General features: G+C 48.5%; 1 long non-coding RNA gene across 1 annotated transcript in view; it reads right to left on the reverse strand.

The window, feature by feature from the left end:
• LOC142870998 (uncharacterized) overlaps positions 1-13,892 on the reverse strand; it is a 28,868-nt gene that overhangs the window by 10,664 nt on the left and 4,312 nt on the right. The window contains exon 2 of the long non-coding RNA XR_012919348.1: positions 7,110-7,240. This is a non-coding gene — a long non-coding RNA (uncharacterized LOC142870998). The remainder of the gene's footprint in view (positions 1-7,109; positions 7,241-13,892) is intronic.

Below are 13,892 nucleotides of genomic sequence, written 5' to 3' on the forward strand. Positions count from 1 at the left end.
GGAGGCAGATCTAGCTAGAGATAGGACATGGGAGCCTGCATTAGACAGGATTGTCCATAGAAACAGAAGCAATTGGATATACATATATACGGGGGGTGGGAAGAGAGATTGACTTGAAGGAATTGGCTCATGCACTTGTGGGAGCTGGCCAAGTGCAAACCCCACAGAGCAGACCAACAGGCTGGAAACTCAGGGAAGAGCCGACTGTGGTGTTGAATCTGAATTTGTAAGGCAGGCTGGCAGGCTGGAGACTCGAGCAGGATTTCTATCTTACAGCCATGAGGCAGAGTTCCCTCCTGGAAACCTCAGTCTTTGCTTCTAAACACTTGGGTACGAGCGTCGAGTGCAGCCCGACAGCCGAGTGTTGACTGTAGCCCACAGCCGCGATATGACTTTTCTAATTTTTCATTTAGCAAAATAAAATTGTGAACAATTAAAAAATAACGTAATGAGGGGGGAAATGGGCATTTATTGCAACCTTAAAATCTGTACCCCCATAATATGCCGAAATAAAAAAAATAAAAAAATATATATATATAAATGTGAAATGCAAAATGGTGTAGCCACTTTGGAAAACAGCTTGACAGTTACTCAAAAAGTTAAACATAAATTTACAATACATTCTACTCATCCACAAAAACAATGGTGATATAGCATCACTTGTATTATCCTGGATAGAGCTGGAGCCCATTCTACTAAGTAGAAAAACAAGCACCACACGTACTCACCATCAAATTGGTATTAACTGATCAACACTTAAGTGCACATACAGTAGTAACATTCATCGGGGGTCGGGCAGATGGGAGGGAGAGGAGGAAATGGGTATGTACACAAGTAATGGGTGCGGTGTGCACCGTCTGGGGGATGGGCAGGTTTCAAGCTCTGACTTGGGTGGGGCAAGGGCAATATACATAGCCTAAACGTTTGTACCTCCATAATATACTGAAATAAAAAAAATTTTACAATAAAAAAAAATAAGGTAATGAAAACACATATGTCTATGTTGCCTATTCTGATAGTTACATTACAAGGAAAGCTGCCTGTACAGTAAAACAAGCTCTCCTCGCCACACGGGAGCGACGCGGACCGGCGCCAGCGCACGGCAGAAGCCATCGTGCGGACTGCCGGTGCGGCTGTGGGCAGGCTTCATCCGAAGTGGTTAAGGCCACACTATCAAGAGTAATCTCCTTTCCTTAAAGTCAACTGAGTGTAGAATTAATCTTCTTTTTTCTTTTACCTATACCCATTATATGAGAAGACGTTAATCTTATCTACAAAATACCTTCCCAGAAATACCCAGGCTAATGCAGCCTGTAGCGCCTGCACTCGCAGCTACTTGGGATGCTGAGACAGGAGGACTGCTTGAGCCCAGGAATTCATACCCAGCCTAGACAACATAGTAAGATCTCATCTCCATAAAAAGAAAGAAAAAAAGAAAGAAGAAAGAAGCAAAGAGACAAGCGTTTAATTAAACAACTAGCCACCATAGCCTCGCCTGGTTGACACACGAAACCAACCATCACAGTGATAACCAGTCTCTAAACAGCACATGGTATCACACAGAGAAAATGAGATAAAGGCCAAGGACAGCCAACAGTTAAAAGGTGGACAAAGGAAGAGAGCGAGGGACTACAGAAGAGGCTGAAGTTGTAGAAGGAAGGAAACCTGGAGACAGCGGTGTCATGGAAACCAGGGTAAAGCAGCGTATCAAACAGCGTGATCAAATGTGTCACAGACTGCAGAAAGCTCAAGCAAGATGAGGACTGAAGGATGCCTGTTAGATTTGAAAATCAGGAAGCCTTTAGAGACTTTTTCCCAAGCAACAGGAGTCCACGGCTGGTGAGAGTGTAAATTTGTACAGATGCTTCAGAAAATAATTTGTTATTACGTTAGCCAGGGGAACTGGACACGTGCCGACTTCAAAGTCCAGTAATCCACCCTTGGGAATATACTGGTGCTTGCCACTCAAACTGTGGCCCACCGAGCAGCAGCAGGAGCACCAGGAGCATGGAGACATGCAGACCCTCAGGCCCCACCCAGACCTGCCAACTCAGATTCCCCATTTGATCAAATCTCCAGGTGATTCAGGTACATATTACTTTAAGAAGCACTTAATCTTCAAATGCTTTTGCTCATGTTAAAAGAATTTTGCAAATTATGTACCCCTTTGCACATTTTTATGTTGCTCTCTAAAAATTTCCCCAAATGTGTATTTGCAAAATGATGCCATTTCCAGTATGTTGTGAACATTGATCTTTTTAAAAACATGTTATTTGGCCAGGCGCAGTGGCTCAGGCCTGTAATCCAGCACTTTGGGAGGCCAAGGCAGGAGGATGGCTTGAGCTCAGGAGTTCAAGACTAGCCTGAGCAAGAGTGAGACCCCATCTCTACCAAAAATAGAAAAAATTAGCCAGGTGAGTGGCACTGGCCTGTAGTCCCAGGTACTCGGGAGGCTGAGGCAGGGGGATCGTCTGAACACTGAAGTTTGAGGTTGCTATGAGTTAGGGTAATGCTACTACACTGTAGCCCAGGCAACAGAGCAAGACACTCTGTCAAAAAGAAAAAAAAAATTGTGTTATTCTACTCTTAACCATACACTTCATGATTCATTTTTAAAGTACGTGATCATACTCTTCTTTAAAAGTCAGAAATTACACATTGTTCCATTTCTTCTGAATTCATATTTTCATATTTCTATTTCTACCCCAAAACATCATCTTAATATATTTTATGCTTGAAAGCCTTCTATTCTCTGAAAAAAAGTTATGTATATAAGTTAAAACTGAATTTGTATTTATTTATTTATTTTATTTGAGACAGAGTCTCACTCTGTTGCCTGGGCTAGAGTGCCGTGGCATCTACCTAGCTCACAGCAACCTCGAATTCCTGGGCTTAAGCGATCCTTCTGCTTCAGCCTCCCGAGTAGCTGGGACTACAGGCATGTGCCGCCATGCCCAGCTAATTTTTTCTATATGTTTTTCATTGGCCAATTAATTTCTTTCTACTTTTAGTAGAGACAAGGTTTTGCTCTTGTTGGTTTCGAACTCCTGACCTTGAGCAAACCTCCCACCTCGGCCTCCCAGAGTGCTAGGATCACAGGCGTAAGCCACCAAGCCCTGCCTAAAACTGAATTTTTAAAATGTCCTGTGGCCTTAAAGCTCTAAGTGTTACATTTTTTTTCATTTTGGATTAAGTCATCATTATGTCTATTATTAATAATTAACTTATTAAAACAATAGGAATATACTACAAATTTTGCCAAATAATGATTAAGCGTAAAAAGTAAAAATGGGCCAGATGCAATGGTTCATGCCTATAATCCCAGCACTTTAGGAGTTCCAGGTGGGAGAATGGCTTGAGGACAGGAATTTGAAATCAGCATGGGTAATATAGCAAGAAAAATTAGCCGGGCATCATGGTACAGGAGGATTGCTTGAGCTCGGGAGTTCGAGGCTGCAGTGAGCTGTGATTGTGCCACTGTACTCCAGCCTGGGTGACAGAGAGAGACCCTGTCTCTTAAAAAAAAAAAAAGTAAAAATGACTTAAAAGTGCAATTCTAAATGAGATAGTTGGGCCACTTTATTTTTCAATTAGGTCATGTATTCACTTGTTTCTAGAATTAGATGAGATTCAGCATGAATGCTATTCCTGCTTTTCATTTCTACAGATGTAAGAACTAAAAATTTTGTTCTCACAAATATGTAGATGGGAAGGGAAAGAATTATACATAGAAATGTCACTAAGTTCCTTGAAATCACATGTAGTTAGGTACCAAAACACAGTGACTTGTCATCAAAAACCAATCAGATACTGCGCGGAGCGGCCTCGGCGCCCAGCGGAGACGGCCGAGGCGCTGGCACCAGCGGCGGAGCCTAGACGGCTCTAGGGTGGGCACTTGGAGTCTGAGGGGCTCTAGCCAAGCGGCTGCGGCTGTGCCCGCGGTCCCTGAGCGAAGTGAGGCCGAGGCCGCAAGGCCGCGCCCGGAGGAAGGCAAAAGAGAATGAAAGAAGTAGATAATCTTGAAAGTATAAAAGAAGAATGGGCTTGCAAAACAGGATCTGACACTCAACCTCTTAGTGATAATCAACAAACAAACTGTGAATGTTTTGTTGACAGCCTTTTTGAGGAAGCTCAGAAGGTTGGTGCCAAGTGTTTGTCCCCCACTGAACAGAAGAAACAGGTAGATGTAAGTATAAAATTATGGAAAAATGGATTCACAGTCAATGATGATTTCAGAAGTTATTCTGATGGCGCAAGTCAGCAGTTCCTGAACTCTATCAAAAAGGGGGAATTACCTTCAGAATTACAGGGAAAGCAAGTCACACAACTCTTTTGGTTTCCCAGTGCATATAAAGGCTATGCTTGCACCATACTGTGGTCTATTAAGTGTGCAATAGCATTATACCTAAAAAACAATGTACATACCTTAATTTTAAAATATTTTATTGCTGAAAATGCTAAGGATCACCTGAGCCTTCAGTGAGCTGTAATCTTTTTGCTGGTGGAGGGTTTTGCCTCCGTGTTAATGGCTGCTAACTTATCAGGGTGGTAATTGTTGAATATTGGGATGTATGTGGCAATTTCTTAAAGTAAGACAACAGTGAAGTTTACTGCATTCATTGACTCTTCCTTTTATGAAAGAATTCTCTGTAGCATATGATGCTATTTGATGGCATTTTACCCATAGCAGAACTTCTTTCAAAATTGGAGGCAATCCTCTCAAATGCTGTCACTGCTTTATCAACTCAGTTTATATAATATTCTAAATCCTTTGTTATTTCAATAATGCTCACAGCATCTTCACCAGGGAGGGATGCATTCCATTTTAAGAAGTCACTTTGCTTGCTCATCCATAAGAAGCAACTCCTCATTCATTCAAGTTTTTTTTTTTTTTTTTTTTTTGAGACAGAGTCTCACTTTGTTGCCCAGGCTAGAGTGAGTGCCGTGGCGTCAGCCTGGCTCACAGCAACCTCAATCTCCGGGGCTCAGCGATCCTACTGCCTCAGCCTCCCGAGTAGCTGGGACTACAGGCATGCGCCACCATGCCCGGCTAATTTTTTCTATATATATTTTTAGTTGGTCAATTAATTTATTTCTATTTTTGGTAGAGACGGGGTCTCGCTCAGGCTGGTTTCGAACTCCTGACATCGAGCAATCCGCCCGCCTCGGCCTCCCAAAGTGCTAGGATTACAGGCGTGAGCCACCGCGCCCGGCCCATTCAAGTTTTATAATGAGATTGCAGCAATTCAGTCACATATTCACACTCCACTTTCTTTTTTGTCTTTTTTTTCTGAGACAGAGTCACCCAGGCTGGAGTGCAGTGAATCATAGCTCACTGTAACCTCAAACTCCTGGGCTCAGGGGATTCTCCTGCCTCAACCTCCTGAGTAGCTACGACTACAAACACACACCAGCATGCGCAGCTAATTTTTTTAAAAAATTTTGTAGAAACAGGATCTTGCTATACTGCCAACCTGGTCTCAAACTCCTGGCCTTAATGATTCTCCTGCCTTGGACTCCCAAAATGCTGGCATTACATGTGTGAGCCACTACACCCATTCAGGCTCCACTTCTCATTCTAGTTCTGTTGCTACTTCTACCACATATGCAGTTACTTCCTCCACTGAAGTCATGAACCCCTCAAAGTCATCCAGGAGAGTTGGAATGTTGGAATCAACTGCTTCTCAACTCCTATTAATGTTGATATTTTGATCTCCCATGAATTATGAATGTTTTTAGTGGCATCTAGAATGGTAAATCCTTTCCAAAAGGTTTTCAGTTTACTTTGCCCAGATCCATCAGACGAATCACTATCCGTGGCAGCTACAGCCTTCCGAAATGTATTTCTGAAATAATAAGACTTGAAAGTTGAAATCCCTCCTTGAATCATGGGCTGCAGAATGGATACTCTGTTAGTAGGCATGAGAACATTAATCTTCTCATACACCTTCATAGAGCTTTTGGGTGACAAGGTGTATTGTCAAAGAACAGTAACATTTTGAATCTCTTTCTGAGCAGGTCTCAACAATGGGCTTAAAATATTTAGTAAACCATGCTGTAAATAGTCTTTGTTCTTCCATTTATAGAGCACAGGCAAAGTAGATTTAGCACAATTATTAAGGGCCCTAGGATTTTCAGAACGGTAAACGACCTTTGCTTCAACGTAAGTCACCAGCCACACCAGCCCCTGACAAGAGAGTCAGACCATGCTCTGCAGCTTTGAACCCAAAGCATTGACTTCTCTCTAACTACGAAAGTCCTAAATGGCATTTTCTTCCTATATAAGGCTATTTTGTCTACATGGAAAGTCTGTCATTTGGTGCCACCTTTATCACTTGTCTTAACTGGATCTTCTGGATGGTTTGCTGCAGCGCTCTTCAGACTCGCTGCTTCATCTCGCACTTTTATGTTAGGAGGCGGCTTCTTTTCTTAAACCTCATGAACCAACCTCTGCGAGCTTCAAACTTTTCTTCTGCAGCTCCCTCACCTCTCTCAGCCTTCACAGAATTGAAGAGAGTTATGGCCTTGCTCTGGATTAGGCATTAGCTTAAGAGAATGTTGTGGCTGGTTTAATCTTCCATCCAGACACTCAAACGGTCCATCTCGGCAATAAGGCCGTTTGCTTTCTTATCATTCATGTGTTCCCTGGAGTAACACTTTTAATTTCTTTCAAGAGCTTTTCATTTGCATTTATAACTTGGCTAACTTTGGCGTAAGAGGCCTAGCTTTCAGCCTACCTCAGCTTCCAACATGCCTACCTCACTAAGCTTAATCATTTCTAGTCGTTGGTTTAAAGTGACAGATATGTGACTCTTCCTTCCACTTGAACACTTAGAGGCAATTGTTGGATTATTCATTGGCCTAATTTCGGTTTTGTTGTGTCTTTGTGAATAGGAAGGCCTGAGAAGGTGGGGGGCACTGGCCTGGCCGGTAGGCAGAGAACACGTAACAACACACACATTTACAAATTAAGTTATTAAGTTCGCCATCTTATGTGGGTGTGGTTTGTGCAGCCCTAAAACAATTATAACAGCAACATCAAAGGTCACTGAATGCAGATCACCATAACAGAACAACAATGAAAAACTTTGCAATATTTCGAGACTTACCAAAATGTGACACAGACATGAAGTGAGCACGTGCCACTGGAAACATAGTGCCGATAACTTGGTCGATGCAGGGTTGTCAATAAGCTTCAATTTGTAAAAAAAAAAAAAAAAAAAAAAAAAAACCGCAATACCTGCGAAGTGCAATAAAGCAAAGCACAATGAAACAAGGCCCGCCTGAATAAGAAATTCAGGATAGGCCGGCGCTGGTGGCTCGCCTGTAATCCTAGCACTCTGGGAGGCCAAGGCGGGCAGATCGCTCAAGGTCAGGAGTTCGAAACCAACCTGAGCAAGAGCGAGACCCCGTCTCTCCTATAAATAGAAAGAAATTAATTGGCCAACTAATACATATAGAAAAAAATTAGCTGGGCATGGTGGTGCATGCCTGTAGCTACTTGGGAGGCTGAGGCAGGAGGATTGCTTGAGCCCAGGAGATTGAGGTTGCTGTGAGCTAGGCTGACGCCACGGCACTCACTCTAGCCTGGGAAAGAAGAAAGAAAGGAAGAAAGGAAGGAAAGAAAGAAGGGAGGGAGGGAGGGAGGGAGGGAGGGAGGGAGGGAGGGAAGGAAGGAAGGAAGGAAGGAAGGAAGGAAGGAAGGAAGGAAGGAAGGAAGGAAGGAAGGAAGGAAGGAAGGAAAAGAAAGAGAGAGAGAGAGAGAGAGAGAAAGAAAGAAAGAAAGAAAGAAAGAAAGAAAGAAAGAAAGAAAGAAAGAAAGAAAGAAAGAAGGAAAGAAAGAAAGAAAGAAAGAGAAAGAAAGCGAGCGAGCGAGCAGACCTGACTGGGTGTGGCTCAGGGGACAGATTGGCGAGAAGTAGAAGTGTCCTGCCTAGGGCTGACGAGGTCCTGGGAGACTCTGCCAGACCCGGTGCTGGGCAGAGTCAGGGAGGGTGTGTGGAGGACACAGCATCAGGGAAGGCAGTGGGTTGCAGGGAAAACTAAATTCCCTCCGAGGTGGGAAGAGGAGAGAAGAGTTTGTCAGGAGGCTGAGGCTGGGCGAAAGTTCCAAAGAGCTGAGCTGAATGAGTTCTGAGGCAGGAGACGCCAGCACTGAGGGGCAGCCTGGGGCTGGGAAACACTGCAGGAGAGGGACAGGAGTTCAGAAAAGGTGGTTTCGCAAACGGGTGGGAGTGGTATAGGCCCTTTGATTTCATATGATTTTTTTTCTCCAGCAGTGGGCCCTGCCAACATTGCCAAAACCCATGTGGATTTCACCAGGATTCCTGCACCAAGGGCAGGGCTGAGTGTGGATCAAAGGAGAGAGATGCAAGTTGGAGGTTTTTCTGTAATACAGTTCAGTTTTATCAGCCAATGGATTAAAAAGTCCAGGCTGACTTCCATCCTCCTTTCCCACTGGTTGCTCAGGGAATATAGTAATTCCAGTTTGTGCTAGCACAGTTGTAAAAGTAAATCCACAGCCTAAAATACTTTGAATGCCTCAGAGAAACGTCGGACCTTTCCTACTGTTTTGGATTTTCAAGGCCACTACTTGCTGTAAGCCACGAGCTAGCTAACCTTGACCACTTCTCCCACACATGCACGCACGCACACACACACCCCTTTATAGATTAAGCTGCTGTGGACTCACAGGCCTGGAAAAGACTTTCAAGAGCAACCCCTTTGTTTTATTGAACAGACTGTCTCAAAAACAAAACAAACAAAAAAAAACATTGTAACCCCTCTAGATGGGGTATGTGTGAAAACTGCCCCATATCATCTCCAGACCAGACCATACAAGCAAAGATGCCTTGTGCGCTTCTGCTTGTTTCTATGTAGAGCTGTAACTGGGTGGGCTGGGTGCTTGAAATATTCATCGACTCTCAACTCCACTGCCACCAAAGACCACCTGTCTTAAACTATAGGCTGAGATTAGGCCTCCTGTCCCAACCACATTTCCAAAAAGGAGAAGTAGCAAGAAGGGGATAGGAAGCAAAATTTTGCAAACTCTAATTCTTAACTTGACAGCATCCTGTATTTCTCCTGTCACTGAAATGTGAACTACTCTTTTTTTTTTTCTGAGACAGAGTCACTGTGTCACCCCAGCTAGAGTGCAGTGGTGTCATCATAGCTCACAGCAACCTCAAATTCCTGGGCTCAAATGATCCTCCTGCCTCAGCCTCCCAAGTAGCTGGGACTAGTGGTACAAGCCACGGCATCCAGCTAATTTTTCTATTTTTTATGACTGAACCTGGTCAAGAACTGTTTTTCCTATCTTATCTCTTCTTCTGCTAAACTTATCTCTTTTTCTGCTAAACTGCTAAACTTCCCAAAAGAGTAGTTCACATTCTGGCTGAGTGTGGTGGCTTGGACCAGTAATCCTAACATTCTGGGAGGCCATGGCAGGAGGATCACTTGAGCTCAAGAGTTCAAGACCAGGCCGGGCGCTGTGGCTCACGCCTGTAATCCTAGCTCTTGGGAGGCTGAGGCGGGCGGATTGCTCAAGGTCAGGAGTTCAAAACCAGCCTGAGCAAGAGCGAGACCCCGTCTCTACTATAAATAGAAAGAAATTAATTGGCCAACTGATATATATATATAAAAAATTAGCCGGGCATGGTGGCGCATGCCTGTAGTCCCAGCTACTCGGGAGGCTGAGGCAGAAGGATCACTGGAGCCCAGGAGTTTGAGGTTGCTGTGAGCTAGGCTGATGCCACGGCACTCACTCTAGCCTGGGCAACAAAGCGAGACTCTGTCTCAAAAAAAAAAAAAAAAAAAAAAAAAAAGAGTTCAAGACCAGCCTGAGCAAGAGCAAGACCCCATCTCCACAAAAAAATAGAAAAGTTAGTTATGCATGGTGGCACACACCTGTAGTCCCAGCTACCTGGAAAGCTGAGGCAGGAGGATCACTTGAGCCCAGGAGTTTGAGGATGCAGGGAACTACAATGATACCACTGCATTCTACCTGGGGCAACAGAGACTATCTCAAAAAAAAAAAAAAAAAAAAAAACTATTTTGAAAATTTCATAGTCTGTCTCCCATTTAAGCAAAGGGGAAAGGAGCTATTGTTTAATCAGCACCTACTGTATGCCAGGCTCACTTAAACCATACACTAGCCCTGTAACATGAGGAATCAGGGCCTTCAATTCAAAGATAAAGATGCTGTGATTCAGAGAAGGGCCCTCTGTTAGTAGAGGAATTTGGCTTTGAACCTAGGTGTTTGTGTGTGACACAAAAGCCTATGTGCTTCTTCAAATCTATATAGCCTGACTGTAAGCAATTCTAAAAAGGCTATTTCTACGAAGAGGGCATTTCAGAATAGAAGAAGCTAGGTGGGGGCATAAAAGTCAGACAATTTAAAAGGGTTAGCATCAAGGCCCAACTTAAATGCTCCCCCCACACCTCTGCCAAACAGTACCCCTCGAGTTCAGGTATTCAGTTTTAACTCAGGAACGAACTTTTATGGGTGGATGGTGGCTGAGCCCAAGAGGAATGACTTCAACAGTCAGTCATTTATTGCATGACTTTTTTTTTCCTTTTTTTGAAGCAGAGTCTCACTCCGTTGCCCGGGCTAGAGTGAGTGCCATGGCATCAGCCTAGCTCACAGCAACCTCAAACTCCTGGGCTCAAGTAATCCTGCTGCCTCAGACTCCCCAGTAACTGGGACTACAGGCATGCGCCACCATGCCCGGCTAATTTTTTCTATATATTTTTAGTTAGCCAACTAATTTCTTTCTATCTTTAGTAGAGACAGGGTCTCCCTCTTGCTCAGGCTGGTCTCGAACTCCTGACCTTGAGTGATCCACCCGCCTCAGCCTCCCAGAGTGCTATGATTAGAGGCGTGAGCCACCGAGCCGGCCTATTGCATGACTTTTATTTGCAAAACATAACCCACGACATAATTCTGGCACCAACAAGTTTACAATCTCATGGGGGAAATCAGATCTTGAACACATAATATAGCAAATAGCTTCATCAGAATTGAGATGTATGGAAAATGTACTAGTCTCCTAGTGGCTGTAACAAACAAATCCAATAAACAGGAAACGCAGCACCTTCATCCAAACTTGGATGGGTGAAGAAGTGAGTGTAGGTATTAGGGGTGCGAGGAAGAGGAAAGGAAGGGACCAGCCTTCAAGGCGCTCGTAGGTGCTGGCAGTGAAGCCATGAGGACTACAGCTTAGTTTGGGAGCGACAGAGAAAGAGGCACTGTTGAGGAGAGGTTCTGTTTAGGTTACGGAGCCCTGACCTTATCAGTCTGGAGGAGAGGTGAGGGATGGGGGGAAGGACTGGGTTCAGTGGAAAGATTAGAGCAGAATAGTACTAACGTAAATAATCTCGTAATTAGAAGAATTAGTCCTAGGATTAAATATATAGAAGTGAAATGGGCAAGGAAAGTCGGGCGGGGTGGCTCATGCCTGTAATCCTAGCACTCTGGGAGGCTGAGGCAGGCGGATTGCTTAGGGTCAGGAGTTCGAAACCAGCCTGAGCAAGAGCGGCACCGTCTCTACTAAAAATAGAAATAAATTAATTGGCCAACTAATATATATAGAAAAAATAGCTGGGTATGGTGGTGCATGCCTGTGGTCCCAGCTACTTGGGAGGCTGAGGCAGCAGGATCGCTTGAGTCCAGGAGTTTGAGGTTGCTGTGAGCTAGGCTGACGCCATGGCACTCACTCTAGCCTGGGCAACAGAGTGAGACTCTGTCTCAAAAAAAAAAAAAAGAAAAAAGAAATGGGCAAGGAGAGGGCGCAAGCAAAGGGCGTTTGCCTTGGCAAGACATCGGGATTGATTCTGAACACGGAGGGGAGGACGGGTGTGATTTTAAAGAGTTGGGACCTGGAGTGGAGAAAAGCTGAGGGCACCGGATCGTCTGGCTTGTAGGAGGTGAAATCATATTTTAGGCTAGAAACGCTGGGGTAGTTAGGTTCAGAAGACTTGGAAAAGCCTGGAACTGTGGCTGGAGGAACCGAGGACTTACGCCGCGGCAGGGCATGCGGGCGTGGGCAGCAGCCACTAACAGCCCGGGGCTGTCTGGGACCCGTGCTGTCTGGGACCCGGGGCTGTCTGGGACCCGGGGCTGTCTGGGACCCGGGGCTGTCTGGGACCCCGGGCTGTCTGGGACCCGGGGCTGTCTGGGACCCGGGGCTGTCTGGGACCCGTGCTGTCTGGGACCCGGGCTGTCTGGGACCCGGGCTGTCTGGGACCCGGGGCTGTCTGGGACCCGGGCTGTCTGGGACCCGGGGCTGTCTGGGACCCGGGGCTGTCTGGGACCGGGGCTGTCTGGGACCCGGGGCTGTCTGGGACCCCGGGCTGTCTGGGACCCCGGGCTGTCTGGGACCCGGGGCTGTCTGGGACCCGGGGCTGTCTGGGACCCGTGCTGTCTGGGACCCGGGGCTGTCTGGGACCCGGGGCTGTCTGGGACCCGGGGCTGTCTGGGACCCCGGGCTGTCTGGGACCAGTGCTGTCTGGGACCCGGGGCTGTCTGGGACCCGTGCTGTCTGGGACCCGGGGCTGTCTGGGACCCGGGCTGTCTGGGACCAGTGCTGTCTGGGACCCGGGGCTGTCTGGGACCCGGGGCTGTCTGGGACCAGTGCTGTCTGGGACCCGGGGCTGTCTGGGACCCGGGGCTGTCTGGGACCCGGGGCTGTCTGGGACCAGTGCTGTCTGGGACCCCGGGCTGTCTGGGACCCGGGGCTGTCTGGGACCCGGGGCTGTCTGGGACCAGTGCTGTCTGGGACCCGGGGCTGTCTGGGACCCGGGGCTGTCTGGGACCCGGGGCTGTCTGGGACCAGTGCTGTCTGGGACCCGGTGCTGTCTGGGACCCGGGGCTGTCTGGGACCCGGGGCTGTCTGGGACCCCGGGCTGTCTGGGACCCGGGGCTGTCTGGGACCCCGAGCTGTCTGGGACCCGTGCTGTCTGGGACCCCGGGCTGTCTGGGACCCGGGCTGTCTGGGACCCCGGGCTGTCTGGGACCCGGGGCTGTCTGGGACCCGGGGCTGTCTGGGACCCGGGCTGTCTGGGACCCCGAGCTGTCTGGGACCCGGGGCTGTCTGGGACCCGGGGCTGTCTGGGACCCGGGCTGTCTGGGACCCGGGCTGTCTGGGACCCCGGGCTGTCTGGGACCCGGGGCTGTCTGGGACCCGGGGCTGTCTGGGACCCGGGGCTGTCTGGGACCCGGGGCTGTCTGGGACCCGGGCTGTCTGGGACCCGGGCTGTCTGGGACCCCGGGCTGTCTGGGACCCGGGGCTGTCTGGGACCCGGGGCTGTCTGGGACCCGAGCTGTCTGGGACCCGGGGCTGTCTGGGACCCGGGGCTGTCTGGGACCCCGTGCTGTCTGGGACCCGTGCTGTCTGGGACCCCGGGCTGTCTGGGACCCGGGGCTGTCTGGGACCCGGGGCTGTCTGGGACCCGGGGCTGTCTGGGACCCGAGCTGTCTGGGACCCGGGGCTGTCTGGGACCCCGGGCTGTCTGGGACCCCGAGCTGTCTGGGACCCGGGCTGTCTGGGACCCGGGGCTGTCTGGGACCCGGGGCTGTCTGGGACCCGAGCTGTCTGGGACCCGGGGCTGTCTGGGACCCGGGGCTGTCTGGGACCCCGGGCTGTCTGGGACCCGGGCAGGGGCCGCGGCCGCACCTGGCGGCCCGCTGCGCACCAGCCCCGGGAGCAGGTGGCGGCAGGACCCGCGGGAGGCGCGGGGGAGCGCGGGGCGGGCGGCGCCGCGGGCCGCCGGGATTGGGGGCCGGGCCGGAGCGAGCCCGCCTCGGCGCCGCACTTGGCACGCACGCGCAGACTGGCCGCGGGGCCCGGAGGCACACAGGAGGGGGAGCGAGAAAGAGGGGGGTGTGGAACGTA

This window comes from Microcebus murinus, chromosome 5 (genome assembly GCF_040939455.1).
Source record: "Microcebus murinus isolate Inina chromosome 5, M.murinus_Inina_mat1.0, whole genome shotgun sequence".
In the NCBI taxonomy this organism is placed as follows: domain Eukaryota; kingdom Metazoa; phylum Chordata; class Mammalia; order Primates; family Cheirogaleidae; genus Microcebus; species Microcebus murinus.